Raw genomic sequence first — 14,766 nt, 5'->3', positions numbered from 1 at the left:
CTGTGCAAATGCTGAAATCTACATCTTGCTTTAATGTTTCTCAGAGCTAAAATATTTTTGGATAAACAAAGCTTTTCATATACTGCTCAAAGTGCTTACAGGCAACCTTTACCCTTGGAGTGGAATGCAGCCATGGGGAAAAGTGCAGTGGGAACAAGGACCTCTAACAGAGCTGATGGCCAGGAGTGGGATGGAGTGGGGCAACATGTCAGATTTAAATGTTCATTTGGATTGGCATATCACATTCCAAGCCATTTATTGTATGAAAAATTACTGCTGTCCATAACCAGATTATTTTTTTGTTGATGGAACAGTCTGCAGTCAGCTTTTCTCCCCCAAATTTCCACTGGATATTGCTGGGTAAGTAATTAGGAGCTGCTAGAAATGTGCTGGGAAATCATAATGTGGCATCTTAGGAATCATGGAGGAACCTACTGAGCTAAAATCTGCTTTGCTTCTAGAGGAAAAGCACATTTCTTGTATTTGCTGATTTACAGTAAAGAACTTCCACTCTTCCTATTTGCAGAGTGGAAGAGTTTTTCCCCAACCTGCTCTCTGTGAGAGAGCAAACCCTCCCAGCTTGTTAGGCAGCAATTAAACATAGCTACATGGCCAGAAAAAATGATTTTTTTGCATTCTTGTGATTGGGAAAAGTAGGATGAGGCAGGCACTGGAATCCCAAGGAGTGGCAGTGGCACCCAGACTCCTCTCTTAAGGGACATGTCAGAATCCTTGCCAGAGAGTGTTGTGAATACAATGAGTTTCAGTGGGATCAAGTTGCAGGGAGTGGAGGGAAGCTGAGCAGCTCTTGGGATGAGAAATTTCCCAAAAAGTTGCTAAATCCAGGAAGCTCCTGGAGCAGAGAGCAGCCAAAGCCTCAGGCAGAGCCTGGTCTGGTTGGGGCAGTTTAGCTGCTCTGAAATGTTGATTTAACTGCTAAGGCTGAGCAGCTTTGAGGGTTTTGGTTTGGGTCATGGTTTATTTTTGCTTCTTCTCTGTGCTTTTGCTTGTTTGTGGTTTTTCTGTTGCACTATGAGGCTATAAAGGAAATAAAAACCCCTAAAGCTTGGGGTGACTGACTTTGAGGCTTGTAACAGTGGAGGCAAAACCCTGACTTTGCATTGAGTGTTTGCAGCACCACGGGGAATCTGCAAAAAGTCATCCCTGGTCTTGGCTGTGCTGACTCCTTCCTAGAGGTGCTATGGGGGCCATAATTTCCCTTTTCCCATTTTTCAGCCTTTCTTTGATGGAGTTTTCCTGGGCAGGAGGGTGAATTACAAAGGTTAACAAGGGACAGCTGCATGCCTGGGCTGATATCAATACAATTATTGATAAAATCCTCAGTGTAGATGAGACTCACATATGGAATTATATTTTAAGAGCTCAAAGAAGTCTCCTTTATAAATTTAAGTGCCAGCAGCACATTTTTTATACTCAGAAGATCTTTTAATTACTGGAAGCTGCTTGGGCTCATTGTGAGGTATTTGCCACATTGTGTGTTTTATCCCATTTCAGTGGAGCACTCCGGGTTCTTCATGGCACAAATTGTTTTTAGCTGTCCTGAAAGTATCCCCTGACCTCCCTGCCCAGGAGAACCACAGCATCCTTGTGGAATTGTGGAATTGGCTGTGCTCCACGTGTCCTTGGAGCGAGCTCTGTGCCTGGGGTGGCTCACAAAGGGGACATTGAGGCAGTCACCAGCTCAGGATCCTGTCCCCTGAGTCTGCACTAATGCTCTTAACCCTGCTGGGGCTGGAGAAACAGCCAGCAGCTCTGGGCTGCTGCCCTGCTCCTTTCATATTGCTCTGGGACTACATTTATCTGTCTATATTTATATTTATATATTTATATTTATATTATATATATAATTATATATTATTCTATTGATGTTATATATTATTATTATAATATCTATATTATTCTATTTATTATATTCAGCTATAAACTGTCCCCCTGAGTCTGCACTAATGCTCTTAACCTTGCTGGGGCTGGAGAAACAGCCAGGAGGTCTGGGTTGCTGCCCTGCTCCTTTTTTTGCTCTGTTACTACATTTATGTGTCTATATTATTATTATTATTATTATTATTACTACTACTACTACTATTATTACTATTATTTCCTATATATTATATACTATACATATATAGTAATGTAATATAATGTAATGTAATATAATTATTATACTAGTGATATTATTAAATTAATAAATATGATATAATATATTTATATATTAACAAATATAATAAGATATAAAACATATTAATAAATATAATAAGTATAATAAAATAATAAATATAGTAAAATAATAAGTATAAAATATAATAAAATTAAATATGATATTATTTTATATTATTTATAGATAATATATATTATTTATATATGATATAAATATAATGATAATATTATTTTAAATTATTATTATTATTATTATTATTATTATTATTATTATTATTATTATTATTATTATTATTTTACATTAAGCTATAAACCTTTGTATTTACACTTTTTATTTGTACCAATATTTAAATTTAAAGGGACTTCCTGTAGCTGGGGCTTTCACAGACCTTTCACCCTTGCTGCGGAACCATTCCTATAAACAGATTTTTCAATATGAATTGCAAGAACAGGTTGGACTATGTTGTGTGAGTAAAACATAAGTTCTCTAATGAGATGTGATCTCTGCAGGCTGTACATGGCTCTGTCTCTCTGCTCTGCCCACCCTCCCTTTGGGATCTGCAGGGAAGCCCCAGGAGCCATCCTGTCCCTCTCCTCCTTCCCAGACCATCACACCCCTGCTCTGCAGGAGTCCTGTTCCACTTAGAGAAGTCTCATCCTCCTAGGGATTGTTCTGGTGTCAAAAACTTGGAAATGTCATGGTTTCTCAATTCTCTGATCCTTGAGGACCTCTTTTTCTGGAGGAATTATTGTGATTTCTGTCTTTGCAATGGCTGAATCTCAGCTCTTACCTGTTAGAAGGTGGGATATGTCTGAGGTGCTGTTGTTTCAAGGCACTTGCAGAGTGGGAAGAGCTAAATTCAAACTGCTGTGGCTCATTTCTGAATCAGTGGATAGCTTGACAGGGTTTTGGCTGTGAAGTGATGGGTTTAAGTACAGTGGGAATTCTGACTTTATCTACAGGTCAAGGGGAACCATTCCTGTCTCCATCTCTTTAGCAGGAGCTTGTCTGGACCAAGCCTGTCATGGAGTCCTCAGCTCTCATCCCATCCTCCTGCAAAACCAGAATAGGTCACTGGAAAATGGTCCATGAGATGCCAAACACCAGTTTGATTGGTAAAATAAAGCTGTAGAGTAAGCAATGTGAAGTGGTTCCTGTTGGTGATGGACTACAGGAAACTTTCTGATGGCATTGCAGTCTGCAACTCTGGTCATTCCCTGAATTCCTTATCCCTGACATGTCTAAATGATCAGATTCTGGATTTTTATCTTGGTGGGTCTGGCTGTGCACACCCTGACAAGGCCTCAACAGTGAGCACTTGCACTGTGTTTCATGTTATTAATGTTTTCTGACCTAGCCATAACTTGCCTTCTTAGCATTAACCAATCTTTCCTTTTCTCTTCAAAGTATTTTTGGGTGAATCTGGGGAATTCTGAGCATCTCACCCTTTGGGGACAGTTGAAAATATCAATCAATGTGTGTACCAAGTCACTTCTCAGTGTCCAGGCATCCATGTGAGGCTGAGATTTCCTTGGCTCCCTAAGGGGTGAGAAGGGTCACAGCAACACTGGGGCTGGGTTTGTGGGGAGGAATGTGCCCTGGAAGGTGTTTTTTGGAGGGATGAGCAACAATAAGGTGACCTGGGGACAGAAATGATTATTTTGGAAACAGGGAAAGAGTCTCCTGCTGCAGCGGTCGGGTGTATTCAGGTCACCATGATACTGCAAGAGCTAAGAAAAAAAATAATCCCATGAGCAAATCCTGCTAATTCACATAATTATGTTGTTGTTGATTGCAGTAATAATTTGTTTCACTTTTTGGGACACTAGGAATGAGTTTGCATCGTGCTGGCAGGTCTCCTAGCAGCTTTCCATGCCCAAAAGATGGAAGGGATGTTTCTGAGCTGCCTCCCTGAGTTCATCACTGCACTATTTAGTGGTTCCCTAGTGCAGAGCTGTCTACTTCAACCAAATGAGGATCATTCCTTCCCTTTCACATTGCTATTAGCTGGATGATTTTATTGTCTCTGCAGGAAGAGAGCAGAGACAAGCAACTGTAGATTAGGAACAATTTGCAAAATAGTTCCCTGATTAGCACGCCTGTGGAGATGTTTTTCTGTCTAAGGGCTGCTCCACAAATTTTACTGACTCCCTACACTCAAAGAATTAACTGTGAGCAGGATTAAAATGACATCTTAGACATCAGCTAAATGTCCTCTCAAAATCCCTTACGTTGTCTCTAAATCAATTAATTTGATTTCTTCAATCCACAAGCAAACTGGGTTGTGAACTTATATGAGTGATCTATTTAGGCTGAATTTCTCCAGAGTATTTTAAAGAGCACTTCAGTGAAATGGTGCAAAAAAAGAGCAGTAAAATATAGAAATACCCTGTGCCAGGCTGCTCTAGTCATGGGGGTTCCTTCTCCAAGCAGCTTTCTTCAGCCCTCACAGACATTCCTGATCCCTGCTGGTTAAATGGAATAATAACATAAAACAAGAACCTGCTCTTGCTCTTTTTGCCACGGTGCTGTTTTTGTGGATGTGGGAAGTGGGAAGGAATAGACGGAGGAGAATCCTCAGCTCCAAAACTTTGCTGATGAGCAGCACAAGGAGTTCTGTAAAGTCCACAAAAGTGGCCCTCAGCACTCAGATGTGGCCACTTAACTCACCTAAATCCTGGTTTGGTTGTAATTCCACATGGATAATAAGGATGGTGGCATTCACCTGGGAAAGACTGGAATATTAATGAGAATCCTGCAGCTCTCCACTGGTTGTGACACCTCCAGGTGCATCAGTCAGAGATGGAGCTCCCACTCTGAGCCTGCTGCAGGCTCTGCTGGGGACACTGTGCTGGAAAACGGGGAATCTTCTGGGAATAAGCAGCAGAGCTCTGCAGGTGTTTGGGTCCTGTTGCCTGGTGGTTCTGAGCTCTGCTGTGACACAGAGAATGAGGCTGGTGCTAATTTCACTCATTAATCCTCACAGCATCAAAACCGCCTAAATTTCTTCTCAGCAGGAGCTCCTGCATGAAGGAAATGCTGTGGCTGTCAGAGCAAGGGGTGGCACAGCCAGAGCTGAGCATGGTCATGATAGATGCTGAAATTCACAGAATTCACAGAATCACTGGGTTGGAAGAGACCTCCAAGATCATCGAGTCCAACCCAGCCCCAACACCTCAACTAAACCCTGGCACCCAGTGCCACATCCAGTCTGGTTTTAAACACATCCAGGGATAAAGTTCTGCCATTCCAGAACTTTATCTCCCTTTCTGTCAATAGCATGGGCAGGATGCTTTTCCAGCCTAAATAATTCTGATTCTGTGGCACAGAATTGTCATTTATGTGCAGATATTCCCCAGCTCAGCATCACTTAGCAACTCCAGGAGCTGCACTGTTTCCACAGGGATACTGAGTTTAGGGAAGCAGGGCCCTGAACGTTCTGCAAGCAGAAGGGTGTCCCTCAGGGGAGGGAGGGGTTTGGCACACAGGCTCATTGATTTGGGGAAGATAGCCCTTGTGTTTTCTGGAAAGTGTATCAGCAATGTAGAGTTGGGCAGTGCTGTGTGTGAGCTCTAATCAAACCTTGCCACGCAGTCCTGCTGCCAGCATAGCTGCCAGTACCCAAACTGTCACTGTGAATTCTCCTCCTGTGCTTTCAGCAGCCCAGAAATCAGTGTGGATGTGGCAGGAGACGTGTCCTTGCAGGGAGGGGAGAGGGAGAGGCTGCAGCTGTGAGGGAGCAGCTCGGGGTTCTCCCAGCAAATGCTGCTGATTCACAGCTTGCTCATCAAAAATGTGTTTGTGTCTGAGCACCCCTCTGGGATCCATGAGGGCTGGGAGAGGGGCAGGCAGGGTGTGGAGCTTCCTCCTGGGCTGGCTTTGGGGGCTCAGCAACTCTGCAGATAAGAGAGTGTGATAAGGCTGGGAGGGCTGCTCTGGTGAGATAATGGCCAGTTACCCATGGAAACATTCCTGGCATGGGTGACACCTCTCATGGTCCTGCAGCAAGCAAGCCAGGAGGCTGGAAAGGCTTTCTCTGGCTTCTCCATGGCTCTCTCCAAACAGACAAAACATGTTTGACTCCCAGCTTGTAGCACAGAAAAATCTTCTGGGATGGTGACACCTCTCGTGATCCTACAGCAAGCAGGGCAAGGGCAAGAGGCTGGCAAGGCTTTCCCTGGATTTTCCATGGCTCTGTCCCTGGCTTTTCCGTGGTTCTGTCCCTTAATTTTCCATGGCTCTGTCCAGATGGACAAAAGCTGTTTGATTTCCAGCCTGTGGCACAGAAGAATCTTCTGGGATGGTGACACCTCTCATAATCCTACAGCAGGCAGGGCAGGAGCTGGCAAGGCTTTCTCTGGCTTTTCCATGGCTCTGTTTGTGTGCCTGGTGTCCCCATCCCTGCAGTACTCACTGAAGGTGAGGCAGTGTAAAAACTTGAAAGCAAATTTCCAAGCAATCCTGCCTTTTCCATGGTTCTGTCCCTGCCTTTTCCATGGCTCTGTCCCTGCCTTTTCCATAGCTCTGTCCAGACAGACAAAAGCTGTTTGATTTCCAGCCTGTGGACAGAAGAATCTTCTGGGATGGGTGACACCTCTCATGGTCCTACAGCAGGCAGGGCAGGAGCTGGCAAGGCTTTCCCTGGCTTTTCCATGGCTCTGTTTGTGTGCCTGGTGTCCCCCTCCCTGCAGCACTCACTGAAGGTGAGGCAGTGTAAAAACTCGAAAGCAAATTTCCAAGCAATCCTAAATGCAGCTAAAAAAGTCTCAATAAATTAGAATTACCAGGCTTCCATCTGGCAGACAGCTCCTTGGGTTTGGTGCTGCTTCAACAGCAGAATTGGATTTATTTATCCCCCCTTTCCTCCCCAACTTGTATTTGAGTGGAAATGTATGAACTGCACGAAGTAAAGTGAGTGGAGCATGGAGACTTCTGCTTTTGCTGTATCTAAGAGTGAAGGCTGAGTTGGAGGAGCCCTGTGCAGCACAGGGCTGGTGCTATTCCAAATCTCCACCCTTGGAGGCTGAGGGATGGGATGGAGAGTGGCTGGGGACAAACCCGGTCCCTGGTGCTGCCACCTGATAATTTTGGCCATGAGCATTTTGGGTTTGCTTCTCTTTGCTTCTTCCTCTCTCTCCTAAATGATTCTGGTTATCTTGGAGACTATCAGGAAAGGCTTCCAGCCTTCCTCCTTTGCTCCAGGGTCACTTGAGCAGCTCCCTTTAGAGCAAACACTGAGGTTAATTTCTTTACTTAAGGCTCCACGTGGCAGTGTGTATCCCATGAGTTCTCTGCATTGCTCTTGTAGTTAAGAAAATGTGCTTTGGGTGTAACAGGGTGGTCAGCAGTGGGAAACCTCCTGTAGTAATTCCATATCCTCTGAACAGAGAGAGATGTGGTTCTCCCAGGAAAGTCCTGGCAAGCTGTGTAGAAGCTGTGGGAAACTTAGAGGAAAGAATTCAAACAATAATTATCTCTCTTTCTATGACCATTGTTTATAGATATGGTTTTCCAGCTATTCATAGATCACCAAGAGTGTGAGAGAAGTTCCTAAAAGCCTATCAGGTCTTAGGTGCACAATTGTTTCTATAAGAACTGTAGATTTCTAATAATAAAGTGCATTTCATGCCTTCTGAGGATGGAGAGTCTGTATCACTTTTGGCTGTACCCCTTTGGTGATACCCTCCAACCCTCATCTAGGCCTGTATGGACACAAGGATATTCTCTCTTTCTGTGTCATGTGGGAAATACTATTTTTAAAATGCAGCTGCTCTATCCCTGGAGGTGTCCAAGGCCAGGTTGGTGGAGTTTGGAGCCACCTGGGACAGAGGAAAGTGTCCCTGCCATGGCAGGGGTGGAATGAGATGAGCTTTGAGGTCCCTCCCAACCCAACCCATTCCATGGCTTCCCTGTATATCCAAACTCTTAGACCTTGAGCTCACCTCCTGATGCTTTAATGAAGAATTACTGTTAGCTCCACCTCTTCAATGTCCTTATTTTTATTTGTTTGCTGTTTTGTTCACAGTGACTCTCATGACTCTGTGAGAAGCTGCCAGCAGCAGGTCTCAGTTTCCACTCTCCTGTTCCAAATGAGTTTCTGAGCTGATGCATCCAGTGCTCTGGCTAGAAAAGCAGTTTCAGGTAGGTCAGGGCATCTTGCATTTTGCATTTTCAAGTGTGTTTACCTTGTTTACTGTGACCTGAGTTGGGGCAAGTTCTTTTTATGGACATTCTGGATATTTCACAAACTGTCTAACTCCAGTATTGAATTGTAAAATCTTAGGGAAAGAAGCTGAAAGATCCCTTAGATCAGTTCCTTCTGCCTGCTTAGGGAAGGATGACTAAGAGCAGAACTTGAAGGTGTAAATTGTGGATAAATGCTCCCAAAACTCTGCTTGTAAGGAAATCTTTGCCCTTCTGGCTGTGGAAAGTGGAGTGATATATTGTGTAGAGCCAGAATGGGGGCTGGAATACCTGTTCTGTTCCCAGCTCTGGCTTTGGCATGGATGAATAACCTGCTTTGGCTTTGGCATGGATAAATGACCCTAAAAGAGAGAATAAACAGGGTGGATGCCCTTTATTGCTGCTTGTAGTTGTGTTTTTGTCTTTCAGTAATCCTTTGAAGCTGCGTGAGGATTTGCTGAAAGGCATCTCATAAGATTTGTCACGGTTTTGTTGGGTTTGATCCGTGCTGGAAAGCTCCATGACTGATTGAAGAGGTAGAGGGGAGGTGTAGTGAGAATCAGAAAATAAAAGTGGAGTTTTGGGTGTAAAGATTCTGAGGAAGAGTGTTCTAAAAGCTGATATTTGTTTGTGTGCAGCCCCAGTGTTGAGCACCTTGAGTGAACCAAGTCTCTCATGCCTCCCATTCCTAGTTGGGAAACCTTTTGCCTTTTTGCTGAAAATATTCTGGAATATTAGTGAGCCTTAACTTGCTGATTGTGAGAGGCTGTGGTGGGAGACAGAGCAGAAAAGCACCTTTCAGTTGTGGTTCTTCCTAATCCAGCTGGATTCTCCCTGAGCATGTTTGTCTTTGGAAAATTTGAGTTTAGCCCCTCTGCAGTGGCTGTCCCAATTCTGCATCTCTCTGCATCTCAAAGGCTGCATAATTCACATGTTCAGTGGCTTTTCCACAGAATCTGTAAGAAATACCACCAGAAATCCTGAGAAAAATGCTGTGACTAAACACCAAGGCTGCTAAAATAGAGGGAAATGATATTTTTGTGTGCCACAGGTTAGATGAATGATGAGCAGGTTTTTTGCACTTGTTGCTCTCTGAAAGCTGCCTGTGTGTCACAGTTCTGGACAAACTGTAATAATACCAAGGCTTGGTTTACAGCACTTGTGAAAAATTCCTATTTTCCCCACCCTTCCTCAAGTGCATCAGTGCTGGGAGCAGGAGATACTTTGAGCAGACACCTGAATCTCCTGTCACTCCATTGATTCAGCTCCTGTTTGCTCTGCATCCAATACACAGCAGTGATGAATAATGCAGGCATCTATTACTTAAAGTTTAATGCAGCTTTAATCAGGCTTGGACATCAAGAGGTGCAGAGGAGGCTGCTCTGCTCTGTGCTGAAGGGAAAAGATTCAATCCAGGTGTGGCTGGGTCTGTGTTCTTGGGTTGTTCCTTCGCCCAGGGCAGGGCCTGTCCCCTGGGCTGGCCCTGCTGAGGAACCCCAGGGCTGTGTCCAGTTCTGGTCCCCAATCCAGGAGGGACATAGAGGGGCTGGAGCGTGTCCAGGGCAGGGAATGGAGCCCCAGGAGGGGCTGAGGGAGCTGTCAAGGGGCTCAGCCTGGAGCAAAGGAGGCTCAGGGGGCCCTTGTGGCTCTGCACAACTCCCTGCCAGGAGGGGACAGCCAGGGGGGGTCGGGCTGTGCTGCCAGGGAACAGGGACAGGACAAGGGGAAAGGGCCTCAGGCTGGGCCAGGGGAGGCTCAGCTGGGACAGCAGCAGCAATTCCTGCATGGAAAGGGTCAATTAGTTCTTATCTATGTCACAGTCTCACAAACCCTGAGTTCTATAGCACTTCACTCTAACAAACTAAAAATGGAGCTCCATCTCTCTCTCTGCAAGGCCTTTTAAGGATAAACTGTCAAATTAAGAAATGGCACCTGAATTATTTTTACTTTTAACCCAATAACCAACCACCCATGGCCTGCAATGGGGACTTTCTTACCCAGTTACACAAAACCACTCAAACCCATGGAGAAGGTGAAGAAGAAGGACCAGCCTCTGCCTTAAAACCTCCATCTTGTTTATATTACTTTATATTACTTGTATATATTACTGTATTCTAAAACCTTAAACTCTTAAGTTTCCCACCATCTGATAACGCACACTTCTACTCAAATTACACACCCATAATCCCAGTTCTGTCATTCCATTCTGGAATTCAGTTCCAGGCCTTGGCAGGGTTGCCCAGGGAGCTTTGCAGTGCCCAGCCCTGCAGGTGTCCCAGGAAGGGCTGGAGGTGGCACTCAGTGCTCTGGGCTGGGCACAAGGTGGGCACTGGGCACAGCTGGGACTCCAGGGGCTGGCAGGGATTCTCCAGCCTAAAATAATTCTGGGATTCTGTGGCACAGCTCATCATTGATGTGCAAGTACTCACTTGCAGCTGCCTTGGTGTCTGTGACCTCTGGTTTTTGCTGTATTTATCTCAATCTGTGACAGCCCAGGTTCTGTATTTGTGGGGTCAGAGAGCATGTGGATGACTCTGCTGTGATCCAGGGATCTCACAGTGGAATTTTAAGGCACTGCTGTCTCTTCAGTGGCTTTTTTTTTTTTTCCTTGGTACGAGTATTATTTTTTTTAAACAAAGGAAAAACATCCCTTTCATCAATTGTTCCCTTTGCAGAAGTTGAGCCTTAAAATAATCCAGGAAGCCTTTTGTTATATAAATATACTCATCCTCCAGCTTGGCACTGAATGTGCTTGACAGAGCTGCTTGCTGAATTCTCTTTTAAACTTGAATTTCAGTGGCTATGAAGGAGAAACCCTGGGCTCAGAGAGCAAAGCAAACACAGCTTGCTGTGTAATCACAGTGTAACAGGGACTATTTAGAGCAGGGGAAAGCAGGGGTTTGTGCCTGGAACTCAGTTTCTGTGTCTCAGAGATTTTTGTTTCAGCTTGTTACAGCCAGGTATGCCCATACCTACCAAATTTAGCTCCATGGGAAGGGAGCATATGTGCAGTCTTTTGAAAATATTCCTGCTTAAGTTGTTTGCTGAGGAATAGAATTGTGTGTGAATACAGCAAGGGTTGGAATGGTTAACAGTAAATTCCAGTGCAGAGCACTCAGTGGTGAGATCTCCCAGTTAAGTGGGCAACAGGTGACTAGAGCAGATGTTTGAATAGGAAATGAACAAAACATCACCACCTAAAAAATTCCCAGAAACTCAAAAATCCATCAACCACAAAAACTCACCACCCTGTGGATTTCAAATAATCTTTGTCAGAAGTGGTGGCTGTTTCCTGGGTGTGCACATAAAAGCACCTTGAGGGGAATTTATGAATCATGTGGAGTTTTTCTGTGTCCTCTGTAGGTCACACTTTGATTGTGACATTGGCTTTTTAAGTGACACCTTTGGTTTGTTTTACTGCAAGCCTGAGCTTGAAGCTGCTGCTGACTGAGGAAATTGGACTCAGTGCTCTTGGAGATCTTTTCCAACCTAAATGTCTGATGATTCCTCACAGCTTTTCACAGAATCCCTGGGTTGGGAGAGACCTTCAAGAACATCAAATCCAGCCCTAAACACCTCAACTAAACCATGGTGCCACATCCAGGGATGGTGACACCACTTCCCCAGGCAGGCCATTCCAATATTTTATCACTCTTTCTGTGAAAAACTTCTTCCTAATATCCAGCCTGTATTTTCCCTGACACAGCTTGAGATGCATTCATCAGAACAATCCCAGAGAAGTGGGGATGGATGTTCAGAGGGTGCTGCAGGATGTGCCTGGCTGGTTTTGGTACAAACAGGGACAGATTCCACCATCCCAGGTTGCTCCAGGCCCCATCCAGCCTGGCCGTGGACACTTCCAGGGATGGAGCATCCACAGCCTCTCCAGGCAATTACATCTTTGCAAAACTAAAGGTTTAATGGAATTTTGGAGCAGAGATTTTATATACCCTGTGTTTAATTTGTTGGATCAATCAAGTTGGGTTTTGGTAGATTTTTTAGCTGCTTTATTCAGTGGCTTGGCTTGTTCTGGGTGCTGTAGATAATTTCCTTCTTGTCTCCTAATTTATTTGCCTTCAGACATGTAGCTGGTGCCGTGTGTTTCCAGGAAAATGGCAAGGATGTGCCAGCAGGAAATGGTTGCAGTTAATGAAAATGAGTTGTACTTGCTGATGATGAATCCTTCATCCAAAGAGGGAACGTTCCCTCTCCAGCTTTGTGGCCTGAATTAGCATCTGACTGTTCCTTTGTCCTGGGGCTGCCTCTGAATGACTCTGGGATTGGTTCATGGCTCAGGGCCCCCACTAATGGGATTTCCTGTGAGGGTGTGTCCCCAGTCCTTGCACAGGTTCAAAGGGAAAATGGGATTTCCTCCTGTGCTGCATCCTCTGGACTTGTGCCCCTTGCCTTTGGCTCCCTTTCCTCCCTGCCTCTGGAGCCCAGGAGGTTTCAGCTGGGATTTGATGATAAACTGTCCAATTAAGAAGTGACACCTAAATTATTTTTACTTTTAACTCAGTAACCAACACCCATGGCCTGCAATGTGAACTTTCTTTCAAAGCCATCCCAGCTCCTTTCAAGTCCCCATCATCCAGCCAAGGCTTGTGGGGACAGGGCTGTGTTCTCCCTGGGTTCAAGAGTGAGCACAAATACATTTAGTGCTTTCTGAAAGGCTTTCAAGTGCAGCACTGCTCTTTCTGCAGCTCTTTTTGCTTCCTTTGAAGGCTGAGCAGCACCACTGAACTCGGGGCTGCAGTGCGTGACTGCTCCCTCAGCACGCAGTTAAAACATCAGCTATTACACTGATGTGCAAATGTTATTTTGTGCTGAAGTCATGCTGGAAATAGTTCAAAATGTCTTGTTTATTTGGATTCACGAGGGGCACGCTGTCTCGCTGAGCTCTGATCTTGTTTTGCTCTCTGCTTGCTTTGCAATCAGCAGAGCTGGATTCCAACCACGCTGAGAGACTGAAGGTGCCTCTTGCTCTGAGGGCAGCACCCCTGGGTTTGTGTCTTTTGGGACAGCTGGGGTGTTAATCAGGTGTTTTCCCTCACTCCTTGGATGGGTGGAACAGGCTCTGCTCCTGGGTTGAATTAAATCCTGTGCTCAGGTGAGACCCCACCTGCAGAGCTGGCCCAGCACAGGAGGGAGAGCCCAGGGGAGGCACCAGCATGGGCAGAGGGATGGAGCAGCTCTGCTGGGAGGAAAGGCTGGCACAGCTGGACAGGAGAAGCTCTGGGGTGACCAAACTGTGGCCTGAAGGAGCTGCAGGAAACGTGGAGAGAGATCCTTTAGAAGTGATGGAATGACAAGGGGGATGGCATCCCAGTGCCAGAGGGCAGGGCTGGATGGGATATTGGGAATGAGGAATTGTTCCCTGGCACAGGGTGCCCAGAGCAGCTGTGGCTGCCCCTGGATCCCTGGCAGTGCCCAAGGCCAGGCTGGACATTTGGAGCATCCTAGCATAGTGGAAGGTGTCCCTGCCCATGACAGGCAGGGAATGGGATGAGCTTTAAGGTCCTTTCTGTGATTGTTTTAAATATCTCTTACTGGATAGGCACTGACTCACTTGGTCATTATCTTAATGACAGATGCACTTGTTTAAAATGACTCCACGGTTTTGCAGTTTTATTGCTCAGCAGATAATGCACTTATTGGGATTCTTGCACAAGATGCTTTGTTTCAGTTCACTCCTTAAATGTTTCTCTCTGTGTTTGCAAGATGCATGGAAATGGAAGGGTTTTTCCCTGGCCTGTGCTGTCCCCATTGCCAGGGAGCAGTGCAAGGCTGTCAGCAGCTGTTTGACAGATTTTCCTGTACTACTTAACAAGACAAAAAGTTACATCTCACATATTTTGCTGCGCAGGGATAAATACACAGCAAAAGGGTGGGTGAAATATTTGATGTGAACATACTGAGGGATTTTGTAGTGCCAGCACAGGGTGTCTGCTCTGTCACCAGAGTCCTGTGTGACTGTCCCAGCTGTTCAAATCATTGTGCATCCCTGCTGCATCCAGGCAGGTTTAAATATCCTGTCCAGAGCATGCTCCCTGCATTGTGGAGCGTCCTCACTGACACATCACTCAATTCCCCAAGCTTTGCTGGGAGTTTCTTGGAAAGCTGGGGAGCTCCCTGAGCTGTGTGTGGCACATCCAGAAGGGCAGGAAGGTGAGGGACAGGCTTTGCATACAGGCTGTGTCATTATTAGGATATGTTAATGGTGTAGTTCCAAGTGTTTTTTGGGTGCTGGTGCTGATCCAGGTGAGCTGAGGCAGCTCCTTGTGTTTGTGTTTGGTGCTCTGTGCCAGCAGGAGTTCTCTCCCTGGGCATTAGTTACTAATAAAAATCCTGCTGCTGCTTCCCAAACTGCGGGGCAGCCCCCAACTTGCTCTGGATGTTTTGTTTTG

The 14,766-nt window shown here is 45.4% G+C and overlaps 1 protein-coding gene across 2 annotated transcripts in view; it reads left to right on the top strand.

The window, feature by feature from the left end:
* The window catches only part of SGMS1 (sphingomyelin synthase 1), a 95,939-nt gene that overhangs the window by 21,629 nt on the left and 59,544 nt on the right, over positions 1 to 14,766 (top strand). For both annotated transcript variants that reach the window (XM_064716886.1, XM_064716881.1), the window contains exon 2: positions 8,202 to 8,317. The gene's annotated coding sequence lies outside the window, so the exon portion shown is untranslated. The remainder of the gene's footprint in view (positions 1 to 8,201; positions 8,318 to 14,766) is intronic.

This window comes from Zonotrichia leucophrys, chromosome 6 (assembly GCF_028769735.1).
Source record: "Zonotrichia leucophrys gambelii isolate GWCS_2022_RI chromosome 6, RI_Zleu_2.0, whole genome shotgun sequence".
NCBI lineage: Eukaryota > Metazoa > Chordata > Aves > Passeriformes > Passerellidae > Zonotrichia > Zonotrichia leucophrys.
Note: the sequence above shows the minus strand (reverse complement) of the source record. Positions and strands in the feature narration are given on the sequence as shown.